Source organism: Oratosquilla oratoria, chromosome 8 (assembly GCF_046742065.1).
Source record: "Oratosquilla oratoria isolate Oo_2021 chromosome 8, ASM4674206v1, whole genome shotgun sequence".
Lineage (NCBI taxonomy): Eukaryota > Metazoa > Arthropoda > Malacostraca > Stomatopoda > Squillidae > Oratosquilla > Oratosquilla oratoria.
Window position 1 is genome coordinate 21,754,476 of NC_134784.1, and position 7,500 is coordinate 21,761,975.

Consider the following 7,500-nt stretch of genomic DNA (forward strand, 5'->3'; position numbering starts at 1 on the left):
TGTGTGTGTGTGTGTGTGCGTGCGTGCGTGCGTGTGTAAAGTCACAGCATTACCCATAGATCGCTCATATATAAGCTCTTAGCTCTCATCCGGGAGAGTAATAGCTGTCGATCACGATTCCAGCATGTGGTTCAAGATCATACTGAATCACACACACACACACACACACACACACACACACACACACACACACACACACACACACACACACACACACACACACACACACACACACACACACACACACACACACACACACACACACACACACACACACACACACACACACACACACACACACACACACACACACACACACACACACACACACACACACACACACACACACACACACACTAGAGGAAATTGGAAGGGAGTAAGGAGGAAGTGGGGAAGACAGATTACTCTGGGGAACGGTAGATACCTGATAGAATGGATGTCTTTGATGAGTGTGTGTATTTAGATAGGAGTGCTACTGGCAAGGACTATCATCAGAATGCTAAGGAAGACTCCCTTTGTTCAAGAGCTAGATATTTTTTCTTTGCTCAGCCCCAAGAGGAGATTGATAAACGATTATTTTTTTCTTTCAGATGAGGGAAACTTTCTATCGTTTAAGTATTGAGTGAACTAAGTAGCAAAAATAGCGAAAGTGGGGAATTGGGTGGGTTAGGGGTTGCAAGTTAAGGTTGACTTTGGAGGTTGGAGGTTGGAGGTTGATGATTGGAGGTTGATGATTAGATACTGGGGGTTGGGGTTCCGCGGTAGAGGACTTCACTAGGCTCTGGGGTTGGTATTGAGGGTTGGAGGTTGGAGGTTGGAGGTTAGAGGCTGAAAGTTGGAGGTTGGAGTTTGGAGGTTGGGGGTTAAGAATTGGAGATTGGAGGTTGGGGATTCCGGGGTAGAGGGTTTCAGTAGGCTCTGGGGTTGGTATTGAGGATTGGAGGATGGAGGTTGGAGGCTGAAAGTTGGAGATGGAGGTTGAAGATTAGAGACTGGGGTTTGGGGTTGCGGGGCAGAGGGTTTCAGTAGGCTCTGGGGTTGGTATTGAGGGTTGGAGGTTGGAGGTTGGAGGTTGGATGTTGGAGGTTGGAGGCTGGAGGTTGGAGGTTGGAGTTTGGAGGTTGGGGTTCCGCGGTAGAGGACTTCACTAGGCTCTGGGGTTGGTATTGAGGGTTGGAGGTTGGAGGTTAGAGGCTGAAAGTTGGAGGTTAGAGGTTGGAGAATGGGGGTTGGGATTCCGGGGTAGAGGGTTTCAGAAGGCTCTGGGGTTGGTATTGAGGATTGGAGGTTGGAGGTTGTAGGTTGTAGGTTGGAGGCTGAAAGTTGGAGGTTGGAGGTTGAAGATTGGTGACTGGGGTTTGGGGTTCCGGGGCAGAGGGTTTCAGTAGGCTCTGGGGTTGGTATTGAGGGTTGGAGGTTGGAGGTTGGAGGTTGAAGATTGGAGACTGGGGGTTCCAGGGTAGGGGGTTTCAGTGGGCTCTAGGGTTGGTATTGAGGGTTGGAGGTTGGAGGTTGGAGGTTGGAGGTTGAAAATTGGAGACTGGGGGTTCCAGGGTAGGGGTTTTTAGTAGGTTCTAGGGTTGGTATTGAGGGTTGGAGGTTAGAGGTTGGAGGTTGGAGGTTAGAGGTTGGAAGTTGGAGGTTAGGGGTTAAAGGCTGGAGGTTGGAGGTTGAAAATTTGAGACTTGGGGTTGGGTGTTGGGGGTTCCGGAGTAGAGGGTTTCTGTAAGCTCTGGGCTTGGTATTGAAGTTTGGAGGTTGGAGGTTGAAGGTTAAAGTTTGGAGACTGGGGGTTGAGGTTCTGTGGTAGAGGGTTTCTGTAGGCTCTAGGGTTGGTTTTCAGAGTTGGAGGTTGGAGGTTGAAGAAATGGAGGTTGGAGGATGAAAATTGAAGACTGGGGTTTGGGGTTCCGGGTTAGAGGATCTCAGTAGGCTCTGGGGTTGGTATTGAGGATTGGAGGTTAGAGGTTGATTGAAGGCTAAAGATTGGAGACTTGGGGATAGGGATACCAAAGTAGAGGGTTTCAGTAGGTTCTGGGGTTTGTATTGGAGGTTGGAGGTTGAAGAATTGGAGGTTGGAGGTTTTGAATTGAAGACTGGGGTTTGGGGTTCCGGGTTAGAGGGTTTCAGTAGGCTCTGGGGTTGTTATTCAGAGTTGAAGGTTGGAGGTTGAAAGTTGGAGGTTAGAGGTAGATTGAAGGTTGAAGATTGGAGTCTTGGGGTTGGGGGTTCCGGAGTAGAGGGTTTCAGTAGACTCTAGGGTTGGTATCATGGATTGGAGGTTGGAGGCTGGAGAGTGAAATTTGGAGGTTGGAGATTGATTGAAGGTTGAAGATTGGAGACTTGGGGTTAGAGGTTCCAGGGTAGAGTGTTTCTGTAGGCTTTGGGGTTGGTATTCAGATTTGGAGGTTGGAGGTTGAAAGTTGGAGGATAGAGGTTAATTGGAGATTGAAGATTGGAGACTTGGGGTTAGGGGTTCCGGGGTAGAGGGTCTCAGTAGACTCAGGGGATGGTATTCAGAGTTGGAGGTTGGAGGATGAAAGTTGGAGGTTGGAGGTTGATTGAAGATTGAAGATTGGAGACTTGGGGTTAGAGGTTCCAGGGTAGAGTGTTTCTGTAGGCTTTGGGGTTGGTATTCAGATTTGGAGGTTGGAGGCTCGAGCTGAATTGGAGATTGAAGATTGGAGTCTTGGGGTTAGGGGTTCCGGGGTAGAGGGTCTCAGTAGGCTCTGGGGTTGGTATTTAGAGTTGGAGGTTGGAGGTTGAAAGTTGGAGGTTAGAGGTTGATTGAAGGTTGAAGATTGGAAACTTGGGGTTGGGGGTTCCGGGGTAGAGGGTTTCAGTAGACTCTAGGGTTGGTATCATGGATTGGAGGTTGGAGGCTGGAGAGTGAAATTTGGAGGTTGGAGATTGATTGAAGGTTGAAGATTGGAGACTTGGGGTTAGGGGTTCCGGGGTACAGGGTTTCAGTAGACTCTGGGGTTGGTATTGAGGGTTTGAGGTAGGAGGTTGGGGGTTAGGGTGGGGTTTCTCAAGTGGTGGGAGAGATGAGGTAGCAGGATAGTAATCGCCCTGTACTCGTTAGGGCAACAAGACTGCTCCTTTGATAAATTCGGCTTTCCGTCTGGAGCCTAGGAGACCAATATTGGTTTCCGGTATTGATGTTGCATATTCAAGGCACAGTTTCAAGATTTACTATATCGAATAATTAATGGATTTTCCCACAAGTCTCTCTGCCAAAACCCAAACTATTCGAAGGTGTGCCCTTGAGAATAGTCGTTGACATAGTGGAAGTGTCTGTAGGTTTAAGTGCGTGTGTGTGTGTGTGTGTGTGTGTGTGTGTGTGTGTGTGTGTGTGTGTGTGTGTGTGTGTGTGTGTGTGTGTGTGTGTGTGTGTGTATATATGCGTATTCATATGTGTGTATTCGTATGCTTAATGTGCATGTATGTGTGTATGTGTGCATATGTGTTTCTGTGTGGTGTGTGTGTGTGTGTGTGTGTGTGTGTGTGTGTGTGTGTGTGTGTGTGTGTGTGTGTGTGTGTGTGTGTGTGTGTGTGTTAGTTTGTGTATGTCTTTTTATGGGCATGTATATGTGTGTATATATGCGTATTCATATGTGTGTACTCGTATGCTTAATGTGCATGTATGTGTGTATGCATATGTGTGTATGCATATGTGTGTATGTGTGCGTGTGTGTTTCTGTGTGGGTGGGGGTTGTATGTGTGTGTGTGTGTGTGTGTGTGTGTGTGTGTGTGTGTGTGTGTGTGTGTGTGTGTGTGTGTGTGTGTGTGTGTGTGTGTGTGTGTGTGTGGGAGTGTGGGTGTGTGTGTGTGTGTGGGTGGGTGGGTGGGGGTGTGTGTGTGTGTGTGTGTGCGCGCGCGTGTGTGTGTGTGTGTGTGTGTGTGTGTGTGTGTGTGTGTGTGTGTGTGTGTGTGTGTGTGTGTGTGTGTGTGTGTGTGTGTACGTTTGTGTGTGTATGTGTGTGTGTACGTTTGTGTGGGTTAGTTTGTTGTCTTTTTATGCGCATGTATATCTGTACGTGTGTGTATGTGCGTATGCATATGTGTGTACTCGTATCCTTATGTGCATGTATGTGTGTGTGCATATGTGTGTGTTTATGGGAGTGTGTGTGATTCACAATTGCTCTAAGTTATGTATGAGATCCATGTTCTTCTGAGTAGGATTTAACGTCTGTTCCAGTGAGTAAGAACAAAGAACAAACCTTCATATGGGCTAAAGAACAATAAGTTATCTTTGACGACCTCAAACAAACTTTACTTTCATCCAAAGCTTTCGATTTCTACAATGTTCAGAAAGCTTTTTTTCTTCATACAGATACATTTTGAATAAATATAAAGACTTCTTTTCATAAGAGAGATGACAGAGGTACATTCAAAGTCATAGGGTATACTAGCAGGTAAGAGAAATAAAATAATAGGACACCAATTTAGAGAGAGAGGCAGCAGTCTAGAAAAATATTCTAGAGATATACGTTTACGTTACAAAGCTTTCCTGTACATCAAACGGCATTTGAGTTATTGAAGAGGATGCCTTTCCAAGGGAAATTGGTACGTTTGCATTTAACAACAGTAGAATATGACCCGATTCCACATTATGTTTAAGGTGAACTAATACTGTAGTCAATCCTTTCAGTGGAAATGTTCAGGTAAATCCAAATGGGAGTACTTTCCCAAGAGAAATTATAAGGAGAATATCGCCCTGACCATTTCTGGAAAAACGTAATCTATTCATTAGTCAAGAATGAAACGAAATTCCCGTAAGATTTCTACAACCTAATGGCCGGAAATCTGTTCGGAGAAATCAGAGAAGGTAACAAAGAGAAAATAATACTTTCCTTTCTATTACCTCAAATATTTCAAATTACTAATATTACCCCTTGGCAGATCATCTTAGGGGTTGTAAATGTCTAGCAAACTTGTAGAGACAGTTTTACTAACGCCTGCGATAATAGTAGTTCTCTTGAAATACATAGAGCTGTGTGCATAAGAAATCACATAAACTCGTGATTCTAAATATGCAGAAAAACCACCAAGGAAAAAGATAAATTGATGACCAAGCGCTTTCGTCTATTCATGTACCCTGAGTATGTCTGAATAGACGAAAGCGCTTGGTCATCAGTTTACCTTTTTCCTTGGTGGTTTTTTCGCATAGAGCTGTGTATTACGTGCCTCCAATGACAAGATCGAAATCCTAGGTGTTCACCAACACCTTACGAATCTTGGTGAAACAGCTACATTCAACCTACTAAAGATGACTCACAACCATCAAGTGTCAAATAGCCTTTTATTCTTGGTAGAGTATTTCTCTAAATATATATTATAATACACCGTTTTAGAAAAATAAGATGAAATAGTAGCAAAGGGCCTGGGAGAGGCGTATTTTGTAAACACATCAATCTCAGAAAATCATTATCTGACGATGGGACACAGTCCATAAACTGAGTGATGACGAGGATAGGAGATATTTACAAATCAGATACACGTTTCACAACAGCCTACAACCTCCGGAAAGATGGATTAGTACATACATACATTCATATACCAAGGCTTTTTCCCCCTTACAAGGGGGGTAGCCAAAAAGAAAAAGGCATAAAATCATTCCCACCCATTCCATCCCTGAATACACTCCACACCCCTCCACCCTCCCTCTTATCTCAGCACCTCCTGAATGAAATGAAATAAGATGGATTAGTAAAATGTACAAATAGAATTCTAGAAATATTCAGACAATACAAGACGTGTACAATACGTGGAAACACTGAATATCTCTAAATCCAAGACCACTATAAATATATCCTTAGGTTTATCAATAATCAAAGATCCTACATTACATAATTTTTGCCTCATCCAGAAACTATTATATTATATATTTGATAGCAAGTCAACTCCTCTATGTAGCAAAGATAATAACGCGGTGAGACGAACTTAGGGTTTTTTTTATCTATCACCTTGAAGTAAACACTCAGAAACCTTAAGACAGAAAGAGTACCCATCATTATAATTGACAAATATACGCTACAAGATGCATAAGTGAATACCGTTTCGAGAATCAAATTGCGATATTTCATTAGAGTTCACAAAGCTATGAGTGATATTAGATAAACATTGCAGCTGGAATAGCATTTCTATATTCCCACAGATGTTTATGAAGCCAATTATAAATGTCTACTTCATCTACGCCACGAGAAAAGAATCATAATTAACAAAGGATTACAAAGGCGGAGCATACCGACAGGAGACCTTTTGATCCATATCTAGGTCAGATGCGAAAAAAAAATCATATTAATAATAAAATAATTAATAAAAACTATAATAATGTAAATAACAAATAAAATACATAAATAAATGCATAGGTATGTTAAATAATAAACAACAAGGTAAATAGTAAATGATGATAAATTGACATATAATTAACAGGTATATAATCATGTCTACTTCACCATAAGTAACAGATCTATAATCGCTTCTCGACAGATTAAACTACCCTTCTCGGGATCAAACTGAAGTTTATGTGGTTGAAAGACTTGAAGTCGATGCAATAGACAATCATTCTTGGCTACGCGTTTGAAGAAATGTAGTTCCAATTACACACACATTAGCGCCCATGGTCCTTATTTTAGGACCAACAACATTTGAAATGTAGCCAAGTTTTGCAATCAAACATACCTCTGTTCTACTCCCGGATAAGATGTCATCCATTCAATCAGATGTATACATACCACTTGTATCAGTCTCCCTTGAAATCGATGAAACTGACAGTTGTCCTTGGTAACGTAGATGCTCTAGGGATTTTAGGTTAGATAACCACAGCTGTAAAGTTTTGTAGCATCAATCACAACCTACAGGACTTCAACGACCTTTCGTAATCACATAGTATTCAGCTCAGCTCCCAAGAGTTTAGTAAATGTTTCAATCTGTCAAAGGACTGAAATGGGTTGGCTACCGGTAATTGGGGGAAAATGTGTTCAAAATAGACATCCTAAAGAGGGAACGGATGATCAGATGGCCGAATAATTGATGAAGGAAAGTGGACGAAGAAGTAGAAAGACATAATTATCTGAATCTACAGCAACATGACTTAGATAACATTTTCCAGGATTCAGGAGAACAGAGAGGACGGCATGGTTCCAGTGGGGAGATGGAGTAGGAAATGAAATATATACATACATATATATATATATATGTATATATATATATATATATATATATATATATATATATACATATATACATATACATATATATTTATATATATATAATATATATATATATATATATATATATATATATATATCTTCAACCACATATCACTTTTAATTCCATAACATTGCAAACGAGACTGAGAATCGCTCAAAGGAGGTATCCGTGGAAATTGAAACGTAGACGAGCCGAGGATTCAAAACCAGCAAACCCGTAACAAAGTTACATTGGCGTAACCCAATACGCTATCAATGTAACGTCAATGTAACTTTTTTACGG